The following is a 13,743-nucleotide window of genomic DNA, read 5'->3' as shown; positions in this document are numbered from 1 at the left end:
TTTTATTTGACTTTAGTAAATTATATTTATTTTTAGTTTACCACTTGGGTAAAAACTTCTAAAGGGGAATTGCACTTTTTGGGGGGGGAATTTTGCCTGTTCACAATCATGAAAGTCATGACGACGGATGTATTTTTTTATGCATTCTAAATAGCTTACAAACTCGCTCTATTCTGCCTATAAAACCCTTAAAAACACATCCAAACACCTCCATTAAGGTTGTATATACATGATGTAAGTATATATGTAATGTACTAACGCAGAGGTGTCAAACTCATTTTCATTGGGGGCCACATTGCAGTACTGGTTGCTTTCAGAGGGCCGCTTTTTTAAAATTAATTTACATTATGCATGCGGGAAATAACCTGTGATTAATCATGATTAATCGAAATATGCATTTGATTATTAGATTTTTTTTATGTATAACTTTATAGCTTTAAAATCATATATAAAATGACAAGCAGATATTTAACTTTGTTTTTATCTCTCAAAACTTGTTTTGCAATACAGTATATAATAGGGATGTCCCGATCCAGGTTTTTGCACTTCCGATCCGATACCGATATTGTTTTTGCACTTCCGATCCGATACCGATACTGACCGATACTGGCCTATCCGAGCATGTATTAAAGTTTCAAGTTATTTAGCTTACCTAGTTGTCAGAATCATGTTGAAAAGGGTTTTAGTACTCTTGATAACAACTAGCCAGCTGAATTAGGGGAGTTTGAATAATACACAATGGTTGGTAACAAGAAACTGACCTGTTTATTCAAGGATAAACACATAATAGACAAAATTATACATGACAAACAGAAATGGCATCATTGAACTAGGGCTGGGCGATATGGCCTTTTTTTAATATTGCAATATTTTAAGGCCATATTGCGATACACGATATATATCTCGATATTTTGCCTTAGCCTTGAATGAACACTTGACGCATATAATCACAGCAGTATGATGATTCTATGTGTTTTGATTGATTGATTGATTGAGACTTTTATTAGTAGGTTGCACAGTGAAGTACATATTCCGTACAATTGACCACTAAATGGTAACACCCCAATAAGTTTTTCAACTTGTTTAAGTCGGGGTCCACTTAAATTGATTCATGATACAGATATATACTATCAGATATATACTATCATCATAATACAGTCATCACGCAAGATCATCACATTGAATTATTTACATTATTTATAATCCAGGGTGTGGAGGGGGGCGCCGGATGTAAGTGTCAAAAAGACAGCCAAAAGAGTTTGATATGAGAATAAATCTAAAGTTAAAATATAGGGTAGAAATGCACCCATTTGCAGGAAATGTAGTCTTGATTTTCAAAATGTTCTTTCAAGGCTTGCATGTCTACATTAAAACATTCTTCTTCATACTGCATTAATATATGCTACTTTTAAACTTTCATGCAGAGAAGGAAATCACAACTAAAAAAATCACTAATTTTTTCATACGGTGTTGATGTGGAAATTTTTGCCTCGGCATTTTGATGGTGTGGACGTGTGGCACCGAATGGAGATAAGCGTCTCGACAGACGTCACAATATTTGAACAATGATGACGAAAACGGTTTTCTCTGTCGTGTCCGTGTGTCGAAAATTGTTATGCGCTTATTTTTTTATTTGATTTTGTGCGTGGCATAGATTTGCCGTGCGCAGAGGACGTTTGAGCAGGCGCGCACCTTAGCGGCTGCGCTAGCATCACAGCTAACGTTAGCCATGCTGCTACCTCTCTGCTGGGAGAGGACGTATACGTATGTGACGTATGACGTGACAGTATGTGACGTGTGTAAGAAGTTGCGCTTGCTGTCTGAGAAGGAGACAGAAGAAGGAGTGGGAAGAGCCTGTTGTGTAATGCCAGCAGCTAAAAGCAACTGCGTGAGAATCCATAGACCTGTGGATGTGTTGAAGGTGTGCTGGAAAATGCGGAACGGAAATAGGGAGCAGCAGAAAAGTGGAATGTATTATTTAAATCTGTGCGTTGGAAAACACGGACCGGAGTTTTTTTTAAAACTGGATCTGGATCGGCATTTTCCCATGCCTTGCCGATATGCATTTTTTGGCAAATATCGGCGGCCGATCCGATCCAAATATCGGATCGGGACATCCCTAGTATATAATATAATTGGCATGATCAGATAATAGTAAAGTTTAAAATATACATTTTTTTCTGTCAAAACTGAAAAAAAGAATGCATTTAGTAAAATAAAATTAAAATAAATACATATATATATATGTATATATATATATATATATATATATTTATTTTTTTTGTTTGTTTTTTTAATTTTATTTTATTTATTTCGCGGGCCACATAAAATTATGTGGCGGGCCAGAACTGGCCCCCGGGCCTTGTGTTTGACACCTGTTTACTAACTGGTACATTCATCCATTTTCTACCGCTTATTCCCTTCGGGGTTACTGGGGTCGCTGGAGCCTATCTCAGCTACAATCGGGCGGAAGGCGGGGTACACCCGGGACAAGTCGCCACCTCATCGCAGGGCGGGTACATTTATAATAACATTTAATATTTACGTATTTCAATCACTTAAGCATACGCGGCACATTCATTTCAAAAACGTATCACGACGTTCGTTTTTTTTCAACCTCACTGATTTTTGCTCACTGCAGACTTATTAATATTTAAACTAAGTTTAGTTAGCTCATATTATTTTAATTTAGAAAATTAATTGATTTAAAAAAACAAAATACAAGAACAATAGTATACTGTTAAATGTGTAACTGAATATTAATATTTTTGTACTGGTCACATTTTTGACAAAATTGGTTATGCAGTTACACAATTGTTTATTATTATTAATATTATTATTATTATTGTTATTATTATTACTATTCTTACAGGGGGAAAAACAACAGTAAAAATAAATTTAAAAAAAGCAACAAAATTGGAATGTAATGAGAAAGAGCTGAAATGTTTGAATTAATAATTACTATTAATATAGTTAGTCACCTGTAAAGCCAAGCTGACACATTAAAAAAAAAAAAAAAAATAAGATATCAAAATGTCCCCTGCAGACTTGACTTTTCAGTATGAGGCTCTTAGTGTAAAAAGTGTGGACCCCCCTAATATTCAAAAACAATCTGCAATAGGAAACGGGCATCAAATTTGTTTTAAGGTGCATTAAAAATAATCCCATTAGATTTTCCGATACCCGTAGAAACCCTGAAAAAACCAACAAACGGAGAAAAGGACGCTGCCACTCTTGCACAAAGTTTAGTGAAAGGTCTCCTGGTGTAATCCTGCGCCTCAACAGACACCAGATGTTCACATTTACCCGTAGGCCTCTTGTCAGTCCAGACCTTGGCTGGCTAGAAATGCTTCTTGAGACGCCATGTCGCCACAAAGCCAAGGAGACAGGTGTTCTCTGCCAGCTGTCATCACAGCTTTTCATTCTTTTACTGCCTACACATTTTTTATGATGCGTTTCACACTCCACGTAACGTACTGGCATATTGTACGCCCACTTTAGACTGGACTAGAATGGCACTGATTGGATCGCTGATTTGCGGTCAGTAAATGGAGGTTTCACCGTACAATTCTTTGTTTTCCACCAAGGAATTGATCGACGCCAACATAATTTAAAGCTGCAAGCAGCGTTGAAAACGGGCCCTCGCAACACCCGTGCGCCTCAGGGTTCACACTGGTTAGCTGGAACGCACAACGCTTGCACGTCATTCCCAGTGACCCGGTGACCCACCATGAAACTATTCAGGAAGATTGGAGCATGTGGAAGGAACTTACCACTGTTATAGTTTTTCACCAAAAGGGGGCGTTCATAGTGTCCATACCATATACCAGGGGTGCTCACACTTTTTCTGCAGGCGAGCTACTTTTCAATTGATCAAGTCGTGGGGATCTACCTCATTCATATATATAATTTATATTTAATTATTTATGAAACATATGTTTTTGTTAACAAGTTAAAGGTGTTTAATGATAATACAAGCATGTTTAACACATATAGTTAATATTGTTAATACATTAAAGGTGTTTAATGAAAATACAAGTACGTTTAATACATATAATTAATATTGTTAACAAGTTAAAGGTGTTTAATGATAATACAAGCATGTTTAACACATATAGTTAATATTGTTAATACGTTAAAGGTGTTTAAAGATAACGCAAGCATGTTTAACACATATAATTAATATTGTTAACAAGTTAAAGGTGTTTAAAGATAATACAAGCATGTTTAACACATATAGTTAATATTGTTAACAAATTAAAGGTGTTTAAAGATAATAAAAGCATGTTTAACACATATAGTTAATATTGTTAACAAGTTAAAGGTGTTTAATGATAATACAAGCATGTTTAACACATATAGTTAATATTGTTAATACGTTAAAGGTGTTTAAAGATAGCGCAAGCATGTTTAACACATATAATTAATATTGTTTACAAGTTAAAGGTGTTTAAAGATAATACAAGCATGTTTAACACATATAGTTAATATTGTTAATATATTAAAGGTGTTTAATGAAAATACAAGTATGTTTAATACATATAGTTAATATTGTTAACAAGTTAAAGGTGTTTAATGATAATACAAGCATGTTTAACACATATAGTTAATATTGTTAATACGTTAAAGGTGTTTAAAGATAACGCAAGCATGTTTAACACATATAATTAATATTGTTAACAAGTTAAAGGTGTTTAAAGATAATACAAGCATGTTTAACACATATAGTTAATATTGTTAACAAATTAAAGGTGTTTAAAGATAATACAAGCATGTTTAACACATATAGTTAATATTGTTAACAAATTAAAGGTGTTTAAAGATAATACAAGCATGTTTAACACATATAGTTAATAGTGTTAACAAGTTAAAGGTGTTTAAAGATAATACAAGCATGTTTAACACATATAGTTAATATTGTTAATACATTAAAGGTGTTTAATGAAAATACAAGTACGTTTAATACATATAGTTAATATTGTTAACAAGTTAAAGGTGTTTAATGATAATACAAGCATGTTTAACACATATAGTTAATATTGTTAATACGTTAAAGGTGTTTAAAGATAACGCAAGCATGTTTAACACATATAATTAATATTGTTAACAAGTTAAAGGTGTTTAAAGATAATACAAGCATGTTTAACATATACGGTAGTTAATATTGTTAACAAATTAAAGGTGTTTAAAGATAATACAAGCATGTTTAACACATATAGTTAATATTGTTAACAAGTTAAAGGTGTTTAAAGATAATACAAGCATGTTTAACACATAGTTAATATTGTTAACAAATTAAAGGTGTTTAAAGATAATAAAAGCATGTTTAACACATATAGTTAATATTGTTAACAAGTTAAAGGTGTTTAATGATAATACAAGCATGTTTAACACATATAGTTAATATTGTTAATACGTTAAAGGTGTTTAAAGATAACGCAAGCATGTTTAACACATATAATTAATATTGTTAACAAGTTAAAGGTGTTTAAAGATAATACAAGCATGTTTAACACATATAGTTAATATTGTTAACAAATTAAAGGTGTTTAAAGATAATACAAGCATGTTTAACACATATAGTTAATATTGTTAACAAATTAAAGGTGTTTAAAGATAATAAAAGCATGTTTAACACATATAGTTAATATTGTTAACAAGTTAAAGGTGTTTAAAGATAATACAAGCATGTTTAACACATATAGTTAATATTGTTAACAAGTTAAAGGTGTTTAAAGATAATACAAGCATGTTTAACACATATAGTTAATGTTATTAACAAATTAAAGGTGTTTAAAGATAATACAGGCATGTTTAACACATATAGTTAATATTGTTAATACATTAAAGGTGTTTAATGAAAATACAAGTACGTTTAATACATATAGTTAATATTGTTAACAAGTTAAAGGTGTTTAATGATAATACAAGCATGTTTAACACATATAGTTAATATTGTTAATACGTTAAAGGTGTTTAAAGATAGCGCAAGCATGTTTAACACATATAGTTAATATTGTTAACAAGTTAAAGGTGTTTAAAGATAATACAAGCATGCTTAACACATATAGTTAATGTTGTTAACAAATTAAAGGTGTTTAAAGATAATACAAGCATGTTTAACACATATACCGTATTTTCCGCACCATAAGCCGCCCTGGGTTATAAGCCGCGCCTTCAATGAACGGCATATTTCAAAACTGTGTCCACCTATAAGCCGCCCCGTGTTATAAGCCGCATCTAACTGCGCTAAAGGGAATGTCAAAAAAACAGTCAGATAGGTCAGTCAAACTTTAATAATATATTAAAAACCAGCGTGATGTGGGCGCGCATGGAGTCGTATATCAACATGGACGGAGCTGCGTGAAAAAAGCCACCCGGCCTCTTCGCGTAAACTTACCTTAACCACTCGCTCATCTTTTCTTCATCCATCCATCCCTTCGAGTTAGCTTTTATGATGACGCCGGCTGGAAAGGTCTCTTTTGGCAAGGTCTTCCTTTTGAATATCACCATGGGTGGAAGTTTCTGGCCATTAGCATGGCAAGCTAGAACCACAGTGAAGGATGACTTCTCCTTCCCTGTGGTGCGAATATTCACCGTACGTGCTCCCGTTGTATCCACAGTGCGGTTCACAGGAATATCAAAAGTCAGTGGAACCTCGTCCATGTTGATAATGTTCTCTGGCCGGATCTTTTTTTCAGCTATCTTGTTTTTACAATATGCACGGAAAGTAGCCAGCTTTTTTTGAAAGTCTTTAGGCAGTTGCTGTGAAATAGTAATCCGTGTGCGGATGGAGAGATTGCGTCTTTTCATGAACCGGATCCCTGTCGCTTAGTAGGAGCCATTGTGTGGTCTTTACAGATGTAAACACACAAAGGAAATGAAACGTACGGTAATATCCGCACGCTTTTTCTTCTTCTACGCGGGCGGGTGGTTGCTTACAGTAGAAGAAGAAGCGCTTCCTGTTCTATGGGGGTGGGTGCTTACCTTGGCGGTTGCTTGCGTAGAAGAAGAAGCACTTCCTCTTCTACGGGGAAAAAAGATGGCGGCTGTTTACCGTAGTTGCGAGACCGAAACTTTATGAAAATGAATCTTAATATTAATCCATATATAAAGCGCAAGCCGCACTGTCAGCTTTTGAGTAAATTTGTGGTTTTTAGGTGCGGCTAATAGTGCGGAAAATACGGTAGTTAATATTGTTAAAAAATTAAAGGTGTTTAAAGATAATAAAAGCATGTTTAACACATATAGTTAATATTGTTATCAAGTTAAAGGTGTTAAAAGATAATACAAGCATGTTTAACACATATAGTTAATGTTGTTAACAAATTAAAGGTGTTTAAAGATAATACAAGCATGTTTAACACATAGTTAATATTGTTAACAAATTAAAGGTGTTTAAAGATAATAAAAGCATGTTTAACACATATAGTTAATATTGTTAACAAGTTAAAGGTGTTTAATGATAATACAAGCATGTTTAACACATATAGTTAATATTGTTAATACGTTAAAGGTGTTTAAAGATAACGCAAGCATGTTTAACACATATAATTAATATTGTTAACAAGTTAAAGGTGTTTAAAGATAATACAAGCATGTTTAACACATATAGTTAATATTGTTAACAAATTAAAGGTGTTTAAAGATAATAAAAGCATGTTTAACACATATAGTTAATATTGTTAACAAGTTAAAGGTGTTTAAAGATAATACAAGCATCTTTAACACATATAGTTAATGTTGTTAACAAATTAAAGGTGTTTAAAGATAATACAAGCATGTTTAACACATATAGTTAATATTGTTAACAACTTAAAGGTGTTTAAAGATAATACAAGCATGTTTAACACATATAGATTCCTTTCTTTCATGAAGACAAGAATATAAGTTGGTGTATTACCTGATTGTGATGACTTGCATTGATTGGAATCAGACAGTGGTGCTGCTGATAAGGTCCGCATTTTCGAATGGAGGAGAAAAAAAGTCCTCCTTCCTGTCCAATACCACATGAAAGTGGTTGCTTTTTGGCATCTTATTTGTCCAGCTTCCGTACTCCTTTGTATACACTTTACAAGAAATACATTGTTGGCAAACTCCGTAGCTTGCTAGCTTGTGCACGCCAGCTTCCTGAGACTCTTATTTTGGTAGCGCAAGCAGGATGAAGCAGAGCTTTTATTGTGCAACTGTGCGGTCGGTCTTTGGAGTTTTGACGACAGGTACGGCGCCAGAGTCTGTTGAAATAAAGTGTTTCTCGCCTTCCAGTCGGTCATTTTAATGAGCTGGCAGCAGCCAGCGTCATCTCAGAAGACCCTCGGGTGCCGTGAATGTCAATCAAGTGACGAAAGTGACGTCATAGTGAAGATTTATGATCGCTCATTTTTAGGATTATTTTTTTAATGCCTGGCTGGTGATCGACTGACACACCCTCCACGATCGACCGGTAGCTTGCGATCGACGTAATGAGCACCCCTGCCATATACAGTCTTGCTCATAAGTTTACATAACCTGGGAGCATTTATGATTTCTTGGCCATTCTTCAGAGAATATGAATGATAACACAAAAACTTCCACTTATGCTTCATGGTTGTGTGAAGCTATTTATTGGCAAACAACTGTGTTTACTCTTTTTAAATCAAAATGACAAAAGAAAGTACCCAAATGACCCTGATCAAAAGTTGACAAACCCCAGTGACTTTGATCTGATAACATGCACAAAAGTTGACACAAACAGGTTTGAATGGCTAATCAAGGTTCCAATCCTCACCTGTGACATGTTTGTTTGTAATGAATGTGTGTGTATAAAAGGTCAGTGAGTTTCTGGGCTTCTGACAGACCATTGCATCTTTCATCCAGTGCTGCACACATGTTTCTGGATTCTGAGTCATGCGGAAGGCAAAAGAATTGTCAAAGGATCTGTGAGAAAAGGTAATCGAACTGCATAAAACGGGAAAGGGGTATAAAAAGATATCCAATGAATTGAGAATGCCAATCAGCAGTGTTCAAACGCTGATTAAGAAGTGGAAAATGAGGGATTCGGGTAGACCAGCAAAGATTTCAGCCACAACTGCCAGGAAAATTGTTCGAGATGCAAATGAAAAATCCACAAATAACTAAAACTGAAATACAGGACTATCTGAAAAATTGTGGTGTGGCTGTTTCAAGATGCACAATGAGGCACTTGAAGAAAAATGGGCTGCATGGTCGAGTCGCCAGAAGAAAGCCATCATTCCAAATTACTTTGTTCTAGAAGTTTTGAGGCTCGTCTCTGTGCTGTTCGGCTTTCTTCTGGCGACTCGACCATTCAGCCCATTTTTCTGAAGTGCCTCCTTATTGTTCATCTTGAAACAGCCACACCACCATTTTTCAGAGAGTCCTGTATTTCAGCTGAAATTATTTGTGGATTTTTCTTTGCATCTCGAACAATTTTCCTGGCAGTTGTGGCTGAAATCTTTGCTGGTCTACCTGAATCCCTCATTTTCCACTTCTTACTCAGCGTTTAAACACTGCTGATTGGAATTCTCAATTCCTCGGATATCTTTTTATACCCCTTTCCTGTTTTATGCAGTTCAATTACCTTTTCTCGCAGATCCTTTGACAATTCTTTTGCCTTCCCCATGACTCAGAATCCAGAAAAATGTGTGCAGCACTGGATGAAAGATATCTTTTTATACCCCTTTCCTGTTTTATGCAGTTCAATTACCTTTTCTCGCAGATCCTTTGACAATTGTTTTGCCTTCCCCATGACTCAGAATCCAGAAACATCTATGCAGCACTGGATGAAAGATGCAATGGTCTGTCAGAAGCCCAGAAACTCACTGACCTTTTATACACACACATTCATTACAAACAAACAGGTCACAGGTCAGGATTGGAACCTTGATTAGCCATTCAAACCTGTTTCTGTCAACTTTTGTGCATGTTATCAGATCAAAGTCACTGAAAGCCATTTCAACTCATTGTGACATTCAAGTTTTTTTACCATTTTCAGAAAATTTCCAGATTTTCGCGAAATTTCCTAATACCATTTACTACTTCAACATTTCTTGCCCGATTGAAACAATTCCAATACCAACCAATTCAGCTCATTCAGGACATTCATGCTACCAATCATTTTCCCAAAAATCCCGCTTTTCCTAAAATTCCCAAATTTCCATGAAATTCCCATTGAAAAGAATTGGACATTTTTCAAAGTTCCACAACTTCCACTTTTTTTTATCCGACTCAAATCTTTCCAACTTAAAAATATTCAGCCTGTTCAGAAAATGAGTGCTCCCTTTCAACAGTTGTAAAAAAAATAATCCCGTATTTCCTAGAATTCTCAGTTTTTAAGGACGTGTGTCCCATTCAAAATGAATTACCCATTTTTCACACTTCCACAATTCCCACATTTTTCAACCGATTCAAACCATTCCCCCTTCAACATATTCCACTCATTTTTTTAAGTTCAAATAAATTCCAGGAATTTTCCAGAATCCCCTTTTTTTTCCAACCCTTTTTTCACCCTTTTTTTCTGGCGACTACTCCTCCCACATTTTTCAACCCACTTCAGCCGTTCCACCGTCAAAACATTCCTCTTAATCAGGACAGAAAACAAAGTTGTGTTTTGAACTGGAAAAATTCCCCGGTTTTCCTGAAATTCCAGGAATTCCGTAATACCATTTCTCAATTACTATTATACTTCAACATTTCTCGACTGATTTGGAAAAATTCCTACACGAGCCATTTCAACTCATTTTGACATTCAAGTTTTTTACCATTTTTAGAAAATGTCCAGATTTTCCCGACATTTCCTAATACCATTTACTACTTCAACATTTCTTGCCCGATTGAAACAATTCCAATACCAACCAATTCAGCTCATTCAGGACATTCATGCTCCTAATCATTTTCCCAAAAAATCCCGCTTTTCCTAAAATTCCCAAATTTCCATGAAATTCCCATTGAAAAGAATTGGACATTTTTCAAAGTTCCACAACTTCCACTTTTTGCTATCCGACTCAAATCTTTCCAACTTCAAAATATTCAGCCTGTTCAGGAAATGAGTGCTCCCTTTCAACAATTGTAAAAAAAAGAAATCCCGTATTTCCTAGAATTCTCAGTTTTTAAGGACATGTGTCCCATTCAAAATGAATTACCCATTTTTCACACTTCCACAATTCCCACATTTTTCAACCGATTCAAACCATTCCACCTTCAACATCCTGCACATTGAAACTATCATTTTTTTTAAGTTCAAATAAATTCCAGGATTTTTCCAGAATCCTCCTTTTTTTTCCAAACCCTTTTTTCACCCTTTTTTCTGGCGACTACTCCTCCCCCATTTTTCAACCCACTTCAGCCGTTCCACCGTCAAAACATTCCTCTTAATCAAGACAAAAAACAAAGTTGTTTTTTAAATGGAAAAATTCCCCGGTTTTACCGAAATTCCAGAAATTCTGTAATACCATTTCTCAATTACAATAACTCCTTCAACATTTCTCGACTGATTTGGAAAAATTACAACACCAGCCATTTCAACTCATTCTGACCATTCAAGTTTTTACCATTTTCAGAAAATTTCCGGATTTTCCCGAAATTTCCTAATACCATTTACTACTTCAAAATTTCTTGCCCGATTGAAACAATTACAACACCCACCAATTCAGCTCATTCAGGACATTTATGCTCCTAATCATTTTCCCAAAAATCCCGCTTTTCCTAAAATTCCCAAATTTCCATGAAATTCCCATTGAAAAGAATTGGACATTTTTCAAAGTTCCACAACTTCCACTTTTTTTATCCGATTAAAATCTTTCCAACTTCAAAATATTCAGCCTGTTCAGGAAGTAAATGCTCCTTTTCAATAATTGTAAAAAAAAAAAAATCCCATATTTCCTAGAATTCTCAGTTTTTAAGGACGTGTGTCCCATTCAAAATGAATTACCCATTTTTCACACTTCCACAATTCCCACATTTTTCAACCGATTCAAACCATTCCACCTTCAACATATTCCACTCATCCTGCACATTGAAACTATCATTTTTTTTAAGTTCAAATAAATTCCAGGAATTTTCCAGAATCCCCTTTTTTTCCCAAACTCTTTTTTCACCCTTTTTTCTTGGGGACTACTCCTCCCACATTTTTCAACCCACTTCAGCCGTTCCACCGTCAAAACATTCCTCTTAATCAAGACAAAAAACAAAATTGTTTTTTAAATGGAAAAATTCCCCGGTTACCGAAATTCCAGAAATTCTATAATACCATTTCTCAATTACTATTACTCCTTCAACATTTCTCGACTGATTTGGAAAAATTCCTACACCAGCCATTTCAACTCATTCTGACATTCAAGTTTTTTACCATTTTTAGAAAATTTCCAGATTTTCCCGAAATTTCCTAATACCATTTACTACTTCAACATTTCTTGCCCGATTGAAACAATTCCAATACCAACCAATTCAGCTCATTCAGGACATTCATGCTCCCAATCATTTTCCCAAAAATCCCGCTTTTCCTAAAATTCCCAAATTTCCATGAAATTCCCATTGAAAAGAATTGGACATTTTTCAAAGTTCCACAACTTCCACTTTTTTTTATCCGACTCAAATCTTTCCAACTTCAAAATATTCAGCCTGTTCAGGAAATGAGTACTCCCTTTCAACAATTGTAAAAAAAAAAAAAATCCCGGATTTCCTAGAATTCTCAGTTTTTAAGGACATTTGTCCCATTCAAAATTAATTACCAATTTTTCACACTTACACAATTCCCACATTTTTCAACCGATTCAAACCATTCCACCTTCAACATATTCCACTCATCCTGCACATTGAAACTATCATTTTTTTTAAGTTCAAATAAATTCCAGGAATTTTCCAGAATCCCCTTTTTTTTCAAACCCTTTTTTCACCCTTTTGTCTGGCGACTACTCCTCCCATATTTTTCAACCCACTTCAGCCGTTCCACCGTCAAAACATTCCTCTTAATCAGGACAAAAAACAAAGTTGTGTTTTGAACTGGAAAAATTCCCTGGTTTTCCTGAAATTCCATGAATTCCGTAATACCATTTCTCAATTACTATTATACTTCAACATTTCTCGACCGATTTGGAAAAATTCCTACACCAGCCATTTCAACTCATTCTGACATTCAAGTTTTTTACCATTTTCAGAAAATTTCCAGATTTTCCCGAAATTTCCTAATACCATTTACTACTTCAACATTTCTTGCCCGATTGAAACAATTCCAATACCAACCAATTCAGCTCATTCAGGACATTCATGCTCCCAATCATTTTCCCAAAAATCCCGCTTTTCCTAAAATTCCCAAATTTCCATGAAATTCCCATTGAAAAGAATTGGACATTTTTCAAAGTTCCACAACTTCCACTTTTTTTATCCGACTCAAATCTTTCCAACTTCAAAATATTCAGCCTGTTCAGGAAGTTAATGCTCCTTTTCAACAATTGTAAAAAATTCCGGATTTCCTAGAATTCTCAGTTTTTAAAGACGTGTGTCCCATTCAAAATGAATTACCCATTTTTCACACTTCCACAATTCCCACATTTTTCAACCGATTCAAACCATTCCACCTTCAACATATTCCACTCATCCTGCACATTGAAACTATCATTTTTTTTAAGTTCAAATAAATTCCAGGAATTTTCCAGAATCCCCTTTTTTTTCCAAACCCTTTTTTCACCCTTTTTTCTGGCGACTACTTCTACCAAATGTTTCAACCCACTTCAGTCGTTCTACCGTCAA

General features: G+C 34.7%; 1 protein-coding gene across 1 annotated transcript in view; it reads left to right on the top strand.

Moving 5' to 3' along the window:
- The window catches only part of LOC133615853 (protein diaphanous homolog 3-like), a 394,852-nt gene that overhangs the window by 71,317 nt on the left and 309,792 nt on the right, over window positions 1-13,743 (top strand). The gene's annotated exons all lie outside the window — the stretch shown is intronic.

Source organism: Nerophis lumbriciformis, linkage group LG15, assembly GCF_033978685.3.
Source record: "Nerophis lumbriciformis linkage group LG15, RoL_Nlum_v2.1, whole genome shotgun sequence".
Lineage (NCBI taxonomy): Eukaryota > Metazoa > Chordata > Actinopteri > Syngnathiformes > Syngnathidae > Nerophis > Nerophis lumbriciformis.
The sequence above is the reverse complement of the archived record's forward strand: the minus strand, read 5'-3'. Positions and strand labels throughout refer to the sequence as shown.